Below are 14,752 nucleotides of genomic sequence, written 5' to 3'. Positions count from 1 at the left end.
CAGCTGGACTGAGCTAAATCTGGCCTGCGGTGGGATCTTGTGCCTAGACACGGGACCACAGTACAATAGTCGAAGGAATATGCGGCTACTTGAGCATTGGACGAGTTATACTAGAAGGTAACCATACCCCCATATTCTTCCGACTAAGGATTCCAGTTGCCACCCTCCTCTCTCACTAGCCCTAACCAGAGTAATGTCTTTGGCACAACTAAGACTGGTCTCCCGGATCTGAAGCTTTCTTACAGTATGAAGCACGGATCCATGTAAGTCTTTCGGCTAGTTTCACAGCTGTGGCAGTAGTCAGAAGCACCTGGTAGGGGCCATCAAATCGGGGCTCAGGAGGGTGCTTCCTGAGGAACTTCTTGACGCACACCCAATCCCCAGGCTGCAAGATATGTGTCCCAGTGTCTGCCTCTGAGTCTGGAAGAGAACACCTGTGCATAGGCTTTGGTTAGTTCTTTAACAACGGAAATCACATACTCAGTCAACACATCAGATTGTAATTGTAACTACTGAGGATAGTAACGACCTAGCCTTGGGGCTAGCCCAAACAATCTCGTAGGGAGATAATGTATAATCCCCCCTGGGTTCATATCTAACACTGTATAAGGCTATTGGATGACAGTCTTTCCAAAGTGGCGTCATTTTTAAGTATCTTAATTTTTGCGTGCCACTACGTCTCTCCACCTTTCCACTACACTAAAGGTGGTACAGTATGTAAAAGGCCTGGGATACATCCAGAGCAGACATGACATGTTACATTCACCTGCAAAGTTTATACCTCTGTCTGACTCTGAATCACTTCTGGTACCCCATATTCACAGTTTACCTCGTTCATGAGCTTCTTTGCGGTTACCTACTTGTTTACCTTGGTAACAGGGTCGGCCTCCAACCTGCAAAGACATCAACAACAACAAGCACGTAGTCATACTTCCCAACAAGTGGGGAGCTGAACGTAGTCAATTTGCAATCCCTGAAATGGGTAGAGTGGTCCCGGCAAGTGTGGTGTGGCAAATTTACTTCTGCCCTGACTTACCCATGGCATAGATCATGCTAAACCGGACAAATGATGCAGCAGCTACAGAGAATCTAGAAGTCGCCCAACCTCTTTCAAGCGTCGTCGTCATTACTGCTTTACTAGGTGCGTCTTTCCATCCATCAGCTGGGCCATCATGGGATACAGGAACTGTGGTGGGCAAGTGCTGTTGACCGTTCACCACACGCTGTCCTGTTTCTGCTGCTCCCATATTAGTCCATTTATTTTTTCCTTCCTTGCTGGCTGGTAACTGTAAAAGTCTTTAGCATATCAAAGTCCAAATTTTTGTCAATGTCCAAAGTTTTTTTTTTACCACTGACTCATGCTGTCAGTATCTTTCTTCTTTCTTCCACGGCTTGAGGGCCGCTGCCTTTGCTGCGCTGTCAGCGAGGGTGTTGTCTCTCGCCTCTCCAGTGTAGGAATCGGTGCGAACTCTCAACTTTGTCAGGTAGAAGTAGGGCCTCCATGCGACTCTGTACCGCTGCACCATTCTCAATTGGTTGTCCTGCTAAGGTAAAAAAACTGTCTGGCCTTCCATATTGGGCCGTAATCATGAGCTGTGCCAAATGCATACCAGGAGTCAGTGTAAAGGGTTGCCGGTCTTACCTCTCGCCACTCTACTCGCCTCAGTGAGGGCCTTCAATTCCGCTTATTGTACTGTGACATGCGGAGGCAGAGCTCTTCTAGGACATCTTGTTGTGTGACCACTGCATATCCGATGTGGAGTCATCAATCCTCACCCTGGTACCATCTGCAAAAAGCTCAACATATGCATTATCAACAGGGGTCCTGGTAACTGTTTGCATATCTGCAGTTTCTTACTGAATTAGTACTAAATAATCGTGCTGATGTTCTATTTCACATGGCTCGGAATCTTGTAGCACAAAATCATTTATTTTTTTTTTTTTCAAACCCAATAGCTGATCTACAACACCTAGATCATCTATGACCCAGATCACCTATGCCTCCCCCCTTTTGAACCGCAATACTCAATGGAAAAAGAGTCATTGCGTTCAAACTAGTAAACCAAGAGGCACAAAAACAAGCACTTTGTAGGTCAAGGTGACATTGTATGCAGCGAAGGCTGAGCGAAAATCTCCTTAAAAAATTTTTTTTTTTTTTATTTCAGGTCGCAGTTAGCATTTTTTAACACAAGGGGGCGCAACACAAGTAAAATTTTACGTCACCCAGTGTAATAGTATTTCAGGGTATGGCCAGCGTTTAGCTTTTACTCTCCTGTCGGAATATAATTATAGCTTCAGTGTAGACTGACACTAGAATATACAAAAGACTTAAAGAAAAACTAAAAAATACGGATGAATTAACATCCTACTCTGGGCAATTCAGTCCCTCTTTCTTCACATAAAAAGTAAAATTACTTCACCAAATTGCATGAAAAAGTTTGCTGGGTGACTATAGGGAAATTATTTCATCTGTAGGAGCCTTCCGTAACATCATCTGTCTGAGTATCCATTGGAGAAGCGGGCAGTGGAAAACAGAGCCCCTGGGAACATGAGAGAGCGTCCCCTGTCATGTATTCCCGGCCTCTGCCCCCCATGCATCAACTCCAATCTTCCATGCACTATAAACCAGCTTAGTCGTCTACTATGTCCCAAGCTGCATCTCCACAAAGGTTTGTTTCCCTGAACTTATCACACATCCAAAGTGGCCACATCTTGGAGCGTAACAAAGTCTGGTCAAACAAAACCTTACTTCAGACAATCATGATGTTAGCACTGGATACAGTGGCATTGGGGAATATAGACCTCCCAAGTGCAGCAAAATGGCCGCCAGAGGCAGAAAGGGGCGGTGCTACAAATCTCCCAAGTGAGGCAAAATGGCTGCCGGAGGAACGGGCGGGGCCAGGGGCAGCAGCACTCCCAGGTGAGGCAAAATGGCTGCTGAGTAGCAGCACTTCCAGGTGAGGCAAGATGGCCGCTGGAGGAGGAAGGGGCGGGGCCAGGTCCTGCCCCGGATGGGGAGGGACCGGAAGTAACATCACACACCCTGAAAGTGAGCACATGGGGGGAAATAACTTCAGGGTGGGGGCAGGCCTCACTACATTTACTGCAGAGTCACACTATGTTGGATTGTAAACATTGCAAGCACGGCCGCCATTACAGGGAGGGGCTGTAGTCAACACAAAGACATTACATTGTTCATTAGCAATACACATACCCCCCTACATGCTTTCCCCTCTTCAATCTCTTAACTACATTATGCCTCCTCCTAGCAATCTAAAAACACCTTTCTTTCTGCTAGGCTTCCTGCTCATCTTCTGAAAACTTTCTACAGCCTATCTTATCTGTCCATGACCTAGCATTTCTTTCTGCAACTTTTCCTGATCCTTTCCCATTGTTCAGTAACCAAATCACAAGCTCTATGACCTTTGTCCTTGCTCACTTTGCTCCCCATTCTCTAAACAACCTGCTTCTATGCCTGAACCTTCTCAATCTGCTCAACTTTATGCTACCTGCTTATTCTATTCTATTCAAAGTTTCTGGACACAATAGTGTTCCTCTTGTAAAATCTGCTTTCTTCAAATCCTTCCCATATAACCCTTCTTTCCCACTCAGATTACAATACGCATTAATTCTATAAAACACAGGGAAAGACAAAGTAAACAGAAAGGGTTAATTGAGAAGTGCTCTTAGTGGCTTAACTTCAGTCCACTCTCTTACCAGCACCCCTCCCCCAATAATCAACACTGCACATTGTTTCTATAATAGCAGACAGACGGGATTACTGGAGAATACCCACAACGGCTCAAGGTATATATCTCATCTACCTTTATAACAGCCCACTGTATACTAGTAATCCCCAAGAGCACTCCTTGTACACGATCTAGACAGGACATTTAGCTATACACAGAGACTGACGATTATTTTCAATGACCAAGAGTTTCTGGAGCCAGCCGTCACACCACGGCTATATTCACCCGTAAATACCTTTCCACATATGAGAACATAACACGCTCAATCATAAAATGTAAGTATACGTATCATAAATCTTCCTAACCTCACACTAGTTTTACCTAGGAGCACGTGTCACTGGCGTGTTCCCTCAGACTTAAACAGCCGAGTCCGCCCTCCCGACACATTAACCCTCACAGAATTTGTCTCTTGGTCTTGCATACACAATTTTTAACCGTCTCAGACATAATATACACAGCATACAAAATACCCCTTGAGCAGGTTAAAACGGTGGTCTTTTTTCCGAGTAAGAAAGAACTATATTACCTGCCTTTCATTGATTTATCACTCTGGATCAGGAACAGGCAGAAAAGCAGTCAGAACCCAGATCACATCGGTAGATTTACATAAAGCAATCTTACCGTGTTCTGTAGATTTTCGGGCCCCTGAGTTCTGCGTGCCGTCTGCCGATCTCTGTATTTTTCCAGAATGAAAGAAATCAAAATCTCTTAACTCGGCCCACCCAGGGACGCCAATTGTGCTGGATTACGGTTTCTCCAGCAGGCTTTGGGGTATTTTGTCGCTTTCCTAATTGTGTGGAAGCAGTATGCGCACACTGACCAAGTCAAACACAAGGTATGAATCTCATGTTAAAAATGGCTCTCCGTCCAGAAACAGCCAGACAGGGCCTTTTATTGTACAGACACACAATGGGCGTGCAACAGGTTACATCAGTAACATATAGGATTCTCATTTGTCGGATCATACAGAATCCCCCACCTCTCTGCCCACCCTCTCTCACGTCCGCCATAGTATGGACTTTGTATTCTTTAGCATGCAGACAACCTTAAGGAATTCTGTGTAGTTGACAAGATGTGTTTAACTAGCTTGTGTTTGAAGAGTGGAAGGGGGCCTAGGTAAACACACAGGATATACACGACACTATGGCCCTTTAACTTCTTAGAAACTGGTTGAGCAACTTCGATGTATTTAGAGCAAATACATCACCCATCCATTGGCTAGCAAATACCATGATTAGATTGTGTGTGTCCTTTGAACTCCTCAAGCTGAAAGTCATTACAATAGCAAAATACATTTGGGTTATATACAAATATTGATAGACATTTTATACTAAATAATTATCATGTCTATCACAAGGTGAGCTAGATTCTCCTCAGTATATACACATAGAGGTGAGCTAGATTCTCCTCAGTATATACACATAGAGGTGAGCTAGATTCTCCTCAGTATATACACATAGAGGTTAGGTAGATTCTCCTCAGTATATACACATAGAGGTGAGGTAAATTCTCAGTATATACACATAGAGGTGAGGTAGATTCTCCTCACTATATACAGATAGAGGAGCGTTATATTCTCCTTAGTACATAGACATGGAGGTGAGGTAGATTCTCCTCAGTATATAGACATAGATCCTATGTAGTATCTAAATAATGCTCCTGCCAAATTTCATGTTTGTACAACACTGGGAAGTTAGAGAATTAGTGGCGAGTCAGTCAGTCAGTGAGGGCTTTAGATAGTTGAAATCATACTCTGATTTCCTCTGACCCCCGAAGAAGAGTTGAGTCTCTAACACTGCCCGCTTCTGGGTAGGCAGCAGGACGGAAGCGCGTGACTGCTGCGGCTAATCAGAGGCCACAGTGTCATGTCCCCAAATACCTAGCATCACGGCGCCCAGGATATGAGCGCTGTGATGTCTGATTGGCCGCAGCAGTCACTTTATTTCACCCGGAGTAGTCTGAGTCGATCAGTTTTGCTTTAGTGTCCGAGGGGAGGTGAGTACGATCTGTTTTATTATTTAGGATGTGGAAAAAGCAATAGAAAATCAGTTGTTGCCTTTCCCCTCCATTAGGCTAATTTCACACAGCCAAGCGCGATATCGGGTTATGAAACTTGGCTTGATATCGCACTCGGGAATGTGAGATTTCTCGTTTGTCAGAGTCACTGCTGCAGCCTGTTTACACAGCAGATACATCATTGGCTCATTCAATAAGAAATCGTGGAGTCACTGAGAACGACTGAACGATTAGTAAACAAGCCAGCGGTGATATTTATGCCCGTATACGATGAGCGAAAAGTGAAGGATTAATCTTTCGTCGTTCGCTCCGTTTACACCGAACGATTAGCATTCATTTTGCTCGTTTGAACAATGTCGCTCTGTGTAAAGAGGGCCTTCAGTATCCAGGTTAGGCCGGTCTCACACGCCCCAGTTTCAATTGTGGAATATGCAATTGTCATCCGCATGGACGATCCGCAGCATTCCACACAAATTCAAACAAATAGAGCAATTCACAGAAATCAATGGAAGCCGTCCAACCCGCGGCCTTTGACATTGTGGAAAGGTCGCGGATTCCATGTCATCGCCTAGCAATGTCACCGGAAAAACAGGGATAAAAAAAAAAATCTGTACTGGCCGTTGTACTCATCGTAGCCCCTATGCTGTGTCGGTAGAGAATGTATATGGGCTGAGATAGGCTCTGCGAATGCCTGGGATGATGACGTCACAGACACACGCAGTGTGACTTTCTTTATTAAACGCTATCCATTCGCAGGCATTGCGAGGGGGCAGCGTTTCAATATGCATCTCTTCAATAGCTCCTTATGAAAGGCAGAGAAATAGAGCATGCTGAGATATATTTCTCTCTCGTTTTATACGGATGTCCCCTCGCAGCTCCAACGCTGGTGTGAATGGAAGAATACAAGTCCATAGACATTCATTGCCTCCATTCACCTGGTGTTACGCAAGGGAAATATGCGTGCGTAATATGTGGTGACAATACACCCATGAGGGACTGAGCACTTGATCGCACACAGCGAACACCGTCAGAAAAAATATATGCAGTGCCAGAATTGTGCTCTTTTTGGGCACCATGTATGCAAAAAAAAATTTGAAGAAAAAGTGATCCAAAAGTTGTATGTAACCCAAAAAACTACAGATCGCTATGCAAAAAAAAGAAATTAGAAAAAAAGTCATGGGGGTCAACGCGCGATAATCCCAAATGGGAAACAAAATAATTGAAATCAATGGTTTCATTTCATCCTGTTATGCAGCCGCATAAGAAGACAAAAACACACAATTTGTTTAAGCCCTTAACCCCTTATCGACGAAGCCTGTTTGCGCCTTAGTGACGGAGCCAAATTTTGGAAATCTGACGTGTGTCACTTAACATATCATAACTCCGTAAAGGCTTTACATATCCAAGCGATTCTGACATTGTGTTTTCGCCACATGTTGTACTTCATTTAGGTGGTGAAAATAGTCCCATAGTGTATATTTATTAAAAGTGCCAATATTGCGAAAATTTTGAATTTTGAAATTTTTCAATTGTAATATATCAAATATGTGCAAACATACTGCACAACTTTCTGCTAAGATATATATTTACATCTGTTTACTTTATTCTGGAAGCACATTGGAAAAACTTTCATTTATTTTAACCATTTAGGAGACTGTGAGGGATTAGCGTTTAGGGTCAGTAGCAGCGTGGCCATCCGCGGCCAGAGACAGTGACACCGGGCAACAAAAGGTCCTTTAGTCTAGGCTTGGCCTGGGTTTATTGCAGCCAACAACACAAATAAAACGTAAATAACCACCTGCTCGTCTGAGCGCTTACTACACAAGAGTCCGGCCCTGACTACTCACTTCAAAACGTCACATAGCCAGTCCGGTCCTCAGACCTGTGGAGGTCTCACCACACCCTCCTGGGTGTTGAGGTTAGGGGCGTCACCCTGTCAACCTCGCCTTTGGCTCTCTCAGCCCACACACTGGGCTAGCCGGGCTCCTTGCTCCACAGAGCCCTCTCTCTGGCTCTCAGCCAGACGCTCTCTATCTAGGCCCTGTAGGCCCAGGCTTTATAAGGCCTGGTACCAGCCTCACCTGGTACGTGGGAGTGGCCATCCCACCCTTCGCTTTGACCACTCGAGGAAAAGCCGGCCCGAACTATGCGGCTTGGAGCCACTTACAAAACTACAACGTGTCAGTAACATAGCGTTACTGACACAGAAATGCTGGCTTCCTCCACCGAGCCCAGGCCGCTCGGTGGCACGTATCCACCCTCCAGCACTTTGTCAGTCACTGTCTCACAAGACGTACAAATTTAACATTAATTATTAACATTTTGAGGAACACTTTGTTTTCCTGCACCAAGCCAAGATTGTAAAGGCTCATAGGTGTCAGAATTATAGATACCCCTACAAACGACCCCATTTTAAAAACTTCACCCCTTAATGTGTTCACTGAGGGGGGTCCAGGAGTATTTTGACCCCGCAGTTTTTTTTCAGGGGTTAATGCAATTTAGAGGAGAAAAAATAAAATTTCATATTTTTGCAAATACGTCATTTTAAAGGTATGGGGTGTAAAAAGTGGCTCTCTGTCAGGCTCCGTAATCTTGCTGCAGTGCGGCGGTCTCACACAGAAGACGCTCAACAAGCCGCTCCTGGCACTGCAGGAAGGCGAGCGTTCCCGGGGCTTCTTGTAAATTTACGTATTACAGGTAACAATCTGAATAACGCCGGGTTCACGCGGCCGTATGTCGAATACACTTGCGGAGGCCCGCAGCGGATCCCAGCTGTGAGCCCAGCCGTGGCCCTGCGTACGGCTGCATAATGTACTGCGTATAACTGCCTACTCACACAGGCGGTCATGCGCAGTACACCTTTTGTTGTTTGTATTTGCCACACCTTCGCTTAGCGATGACACGGTTTTCCGCAGCCCTCATACAATGTAGTTACATACAATGGGCTCTATGTTGCAGATATAAGCGGTAAAATAGAACATGCTGCGTTCTGTTTTCTGCGGGTGGATTGCGTAATTCCAACTGGCTAATGTGAGTGGAATTGTGTAATCCAGTGCATTTGATTGATCCGCGTATTACCACTGATCAAACGCATGTGGAATCCGTAATTCCTATCTGGATGGGTGAGATCGGCCTAGTGGTAGATCGCTACCTTTTTAATATGTGACCACGGACCGCTCAAGAAGGCCACCGGTCACTGCTCTAGGTTACCGTTGGTAGCCAGGAGCAAGGATATTTAAAATTTCCTGGGCCCTCCCCGCCTCCTGCACATGTGTCTGGCATTTTGCGGGTGCTCGCATGTGCAGAATCCGGGTAAGGTCCGTGGAGGAGGATCGCGTCGGGGTTCAAATACAAAGGTCTCCAGTAAAAAGTTTCATCTCCTCTCACCGGGAGATGAAACTTCAACATTTTTTTACTTTTACCAGATTGCCATTATCCATTGGATAACGGCGATCACGTGACCAGGAACGGCATACTGCGCCCCCCCCTGTGAAATCTGCAGGCTCTCAGCTATCTTTGGTAGCCATGAGCAGGGAGATTTTGAATTTCCTGGGCAATTTGCTGACGGGCAATGCACAGAAGCCAGGGTAAGGTCCGCGGATAAAGATCCCATTGTGGGACAAATCCGGGGGCCTTAGTTATGTAATTTCTTCCCCCCTCACTGATATGAACTTCAACTTTTTATTTTACCTTTTTTAATTTTGCATGATCACTGTTTTCCAATGGATAACAGTGATCATGTGACCGGTAACCACATACAGCGGTCCCCAGTCACATCTCCCTGCACTCGGCTATCTTTGACAGCCGGGTGCAGGCAGATTTTAAATTTGCAGGGCTCTCCGGCCTTCTGCGCATGCACTCCACATCGGCTCATACGCAAAAGCCCTCGGGAGATCCTGATTGCCGCGGGACATTACGGAGGATGGGGGTGAGTATTTCCAGCTGCCCCCATGGATCCGATCCATGAGGAAGCTGAAACTTTAACTTTTTTAAACTTTTGTTTTACTTTTCTGTGATCGCTGGTATCCATTGGATACCGGTGATCACGGGCCCGGTGACGGGTCACCGCCGTCCCTGTTGATATCTCCTGCCTCTCGGCTACCTTCAGGAGCCAGAAGCTAGGAGATTTCAAATCTCCCGGGCGATCTAGGCTTCTGCGCGTGACGTCATATGTCTGGCGCATGTGCAGAAAACCGGTGTCAGGTCCTCTAGGACTAGATCACCACGGAACATCGCAGAGGACAGGGGTAAGTACTCTCAGCTGCCCCCATGGATCTGATCTTTAACTTTATTTAACTTTTTATTTACTTTTATGCGATCGGCACTTATCGTTCGTCATTTAATTTCTGCCCACATTAAAACTAAACGACGATTGTACTGTGTAAACAGGCAGTCATTTATCTGTGAACGACTGCCTGTTTACTGTGAATGGAGACGGGCAGGCAGGAATGATCCCCGGCCTGCTCCACCGGCATGCACTAAGCAATCACTTGACATCATCCAATGACAGTCATCCCATGTAAAAGGGTCTCAAGTCATATACACTGTATGTAGTCAGGTGTGCAAAATGGTTACGTTGTTTCATGTTCCATTAATACGAGTTAACTATTTGTCTTCCTTTGCAGAAATTCTTCCACCTGGTGTTTGCAATCTGCTAAATCCAGCAGCCATATGCTCCAACAACGAGATCTGTCTGGGAGACATCGAGATCTACGGATTTGATTATGATTATACTCTGGCTCAGTATTCCGATATGTTACACAAGAAGATATTCATCACCGCCAGGGACATCCTTATGCAACAATACAAGGTGACGTGTGTAGGATGAGCTGTATACATAGGAGTGGGTCTGTTTGCCCACAGTTAGGCCAATTTCACTTGGGCGGATTCCAACCGCGGAATCCGTACGGAGGATCCGCGGCCAAACGTGGGCATTGAAAAGCACGTTAATCACTTTTTTGCTCACTCTTGGATACTAATTGCGTATTCGGCAAACGCAGGAAGAATCGCAGCATGCTCTATTTTGTCGTGGTTTCCGCATGAATGGCCTGCATTGACCTCAATGGAGGCCATTCACGTGAATCCGCGACAAAATAGCCCATATGCAATTAACATTTATTGCGTAGGAGCCCCGTGTCCGGGGTCATATGCAGTACAGAAAATTCAGGTACTCTGAGTCGCCGGCCAGAGTCACAGACGGTGCAGGCCTCCCACTTATGGAATCCTTCCTGCCCGTGTGAAGCTGGCCTCACTAAATAGGGGAAGCTAGTCTTACACGCATACAAGATACGGGCTTATTTAGACGACTGTATATCGGCTCGGTTTTCACGCCGAGCCGATATACGGTGTCCTTGTCTGTAGGGGGGGAAGGATGGAAGAGCCAGGAGCAGGAACTGAGCTCCCGCCCCTCGCTACTATTTGCAATGGGAGGGACGGGGTGGGGGCGCAGTTAAGCAGCGGTACTTAGCTCTGCCCCGTCCTACCCCCTCCTATTGCAAACGCTGGAGTGGAGGAGAGAGGCAGAGAGATGGTGAGGAGGAGGAAAGGGGAGAACTGCTTAGATGGAAGCGCATATCGTTCGGCCGATATACGCTCATGTAAATAAGCCCTAACTTTTATTATGGAGATTGGGGAAAAATAAATAAATTCTACTATTTGTTTTTGGATTTCATTTTTATAGCGTTCAGTATAAAAATATATAATGTGATAACATTTTTCTTCTCCGGGTCAGCATGATTCCAGGGTTAAACGGGTTATTCAGACGTCTGTATATCGGCCGAGTTTTCTCGTCCAGCTGATATACGGTGTCCGTTTCTGCAGGGGGAGGAGGTGGGCTGGGCCAGGAGCAGTTCACTGAGCTCCCACCCTCTCTCCGCCCCTCGCCACTATTTGCAATAGGAGGGGACGGGGCAGAACTTAGCTCCACCCACCCCACACCTCCCATTGCAAACAGTGGCGAGGGGCAGAGAGGGGGCGAGAGCTCAGTGCACTGCTCCCGGCCTGGCACGCCTCCTACCCCTGCAGAAAGGGACACCGTATATCGTTCTGGGCATGAAAACCTGGCCGATATATGGATGTCTGAATAAGCCCACAAAGTGTATACAGTTTTTTATGTTCTACTAATTTTGTAAACAAAAAACACTTTTTTAAAAAAAAAATAGATAATTGTTTTCGTGTTGCCCTCTCCAAGAGTTATAACATTTTTATTTTCCCATCGACGGAGCTCTATGAGGACTTGTGGTTTTTTGCAGAATGAACTCTAGTCTTCATTTATCCAATTTTTGGGAACACCGAACATTTTGATTGTTCGATTGCTTTTACTCCATTTTTTTCTAAAGGGAAGATTAACAAAATCTGCAATTCTGGTATGTTTTTATTTTTAACAGCGTTTACCGTGCAGTGTAAATGATATGTTACATTAAGCCTACAGGCCAGTATGATTATGTCAATACCAAATTTATATAGGTTGGATTTTTTTTTTTTCACGCTTTTTTTTTTTAATGTATTTTTTGTTTATCGCTGCATTCAAAGACCCCTAACTTTGTATTTGTGAACAGTGCTGTAAAATGTTTTTTTTTGTGGTACGATATGTATTTTTAATGAGACCATTTGTTGATCCATGCAACATTTTGACAGCTTTCTATTTTGTTTTTTGAAAAGCAAGATAGACAAAATTAGCTATTTTCGTCATGTTTAAGATAGACAAAATTAGCTATTTTTGCCATGTTTTTTTTTAATGGTGTGCACTGTGGAGATTTAATAATATCCTAACGTTTTTCTCTGGGTTCTTCTGAACGTAGTGATACCACATATGTAATTTTTATTTTTTACATAGTAAATGGAGAAAGGTGCGTTTTTTACGTATTTATTTTAATTTTTTTACTTTTTATTTTTGTTCCACTGGGGGAACTTGATTATCAGCATCTTTTATCATTCATCTAATCTTCTATATATTTGTCAATGTCTGTTTGTCTGTTTGTTGGAGCATCACGCACAAACTGTCCGACCGATTGACATGACATTTTGCACATAGTATAATTTCGACCCACAGAAGGTTATAGGCTAAAAAAAATTCTGAAATTTAGTTGTCTCGGCAACCTTATTTGCATATTTTGTACTTTCCTTGACTTTTAATGCAGCAACGCCCAAATTTGCTTTCACCAATGGATGCTACATACTCAATTTAGTATTCCTGGTTGTTTCCAACAAGTAATTCCCACTAGAAGAGTCAGACTAAGCGTTGACAATTGATATTTCAGAAAATGATATGTCCCCAGACAGGAATGCATAGAGCAACCAAGAATTGAAAATTGTTGCCCATAGCAACCAATCACAGCGCAGCTTTCATTTTGGGTATGATAATATATAGCAATTAGAGATGAGCGAATGTACTCGGTAAGGGCGATTTCGCAGTCGAGCACCGCGATTTTCGAGTACTTCACTACTCGGGCGAAAAGTACTCGGGTGCGCTGGGGGGCGGGGAGAGGCGTGACGGCACGGGGGGTAGCAGCGGGAAACAGGGGGGTGCCCTCTCTCTCTCCCTCTCCCCCCCACTCCCTGCTGCAACCCCCCGCGCCGCCACGGCGACCCCCGAATTTTTTCGCCCGAGTACGGAAGTACTCGAAAATCGCGGTACTCGGGCGAAAAAGGGGCGTGGCCGAGCACGTTCGCTCATCTCTAATAGCAATCAATGACGGCGCAGCTTTCATTTTACCTCAACAGAATAACAAATAAAAGCTGAGCTATGATTGGTTGCACAATTTTACTTAAAACGGACCAGAACTGCGGATTTGTATATGACACCAACAAACAGATTTTGTGTTTTAGCTATAAGTAGCTTTCATTTTACCTCAGCACTGACATATAAAAGCTGTTGCCTACAACAACCAATCACAGAGCAGCTTTCATTTTACCTCAGCACTGACGTATAAAAGCTTTGCCTACAACAACCAATCACAGCACAGCTTTCATGTTACCTCAGCAGTATAATATATGTCTAATACAGTCACATAACATTAATCAGCATCATGTACTTCCACGTATTTATGCGTACGTTATATATAAAGCGCACAGTCTGTGTGTTTGTTTGTATTGTATACAAATCCACAGTTCTGGTCCGATTTGAGTGAAATTTTGCATGAGCGTTCTTCAGTACCCGGCGACGAATACTGGCGGAATTAACAATCCAAAACTCACTGACTTCCCCTGTAATTTTTATTGCCAACAGCAACCAATCACAGCTCAGCATTTGTTTTTTATACCTCTGAGGTAAAATAAAAGTTGTGCTGTGATTGGTTGCTGTGGGCAACAGCTTTTTATTTTGGACAACTTCCATAACAGTGCGGTGTGGCCCACTTTATATATTTCAGGACTGCTAGTCATAAAATTGGCGTGCAGCGCAGGGTATATCTTCTAGTACACTATTATACTTCAGTATACCAGTGTATTAGAATGGCTATCAAGATCATCCCTCCCTCTGTCTGCCTTTTGCATACCGCAGTCGCACTGACCGCCACGTGTTAAGGGTTAAATAGTGGGAATCGAAGGTTTCTTTGGTTCACGCTATAAGGGCTAGTACCCAGATGTCATGTGAGAGCCATGCACCCGCCTCTCTTGGTACAGGAAACCCTTTTGACGGCGCTGCAAATTAAAGCCCCTTAATGGCTGCCATCAAAAAAAGGAAGGGCGGTCGTTACCTGGTTAAGGTCCCATGAATACAATGGGTGATGCGTTCTCAGGAATGCGAAAAAATAGGACATGCAATGATTTCAAAAGAATGCAGTTCATATTCGCACAAGTTTTACGCTCGTGTGCATGTAGCCGGACTGCGAAGTTTTGATGGGCTCATGCTTTTTGAATAACAGACAGTGTGAACAAGCTGAGCTACAGTGCAGTTAGGTTCACATGACCAACGGCAGAAGTCCGCAATACACATTTTGCAGGTACATGGGGTCACAGGTGTATTTTGCTGCGAGTTACCACATGCG

The 14,752-nt window shown here is 44.8% G+C and overlaps 1 protein-coding gene across 1 annotated transcript in view; it reads left to right on the top strand.

Moving 5' to 3' along the window:
* The first annotated feature begins 8,524 nt into the window (after nucleotides 1-8,524).
* The window catches only part of LOC136621094 (protein polybromo-1-like), a 58,816-nt gene continuing 52,588 nt past the window's right edge, over nucleotides 8,525-14,752 (top strand). The window contains exon 1 of the mRNA XM_066596329.1: nucleotides 8,525-10,575. The gene's annotated coding sequence lies outside the window, so the exon portion shown is untranslated. The remainder of the gene's footprint in view (nucleotides 10,576-14,752) is intronic.

Source organism: Eleutherodactylus coqui, chromosome 3 (genome assembly GCF_035609145.1).
Source record: "Eleutherodactylus coqui strain aEleCoq1 chromosome 3, aEleCoq1.hap1, whole genome shotgun sequence".
Classification (NCBI taxonomy): domain Eukaryota; kingdom Metazoa; phylum Chordata; class Amphibia; order Anura; family Eleutherodactylidae; genus Eleutherodactylus; species Eleutherodactylus coqui.
This window is presented reverse-complemented; position numbering and strand designations above follow the sequence as displayed.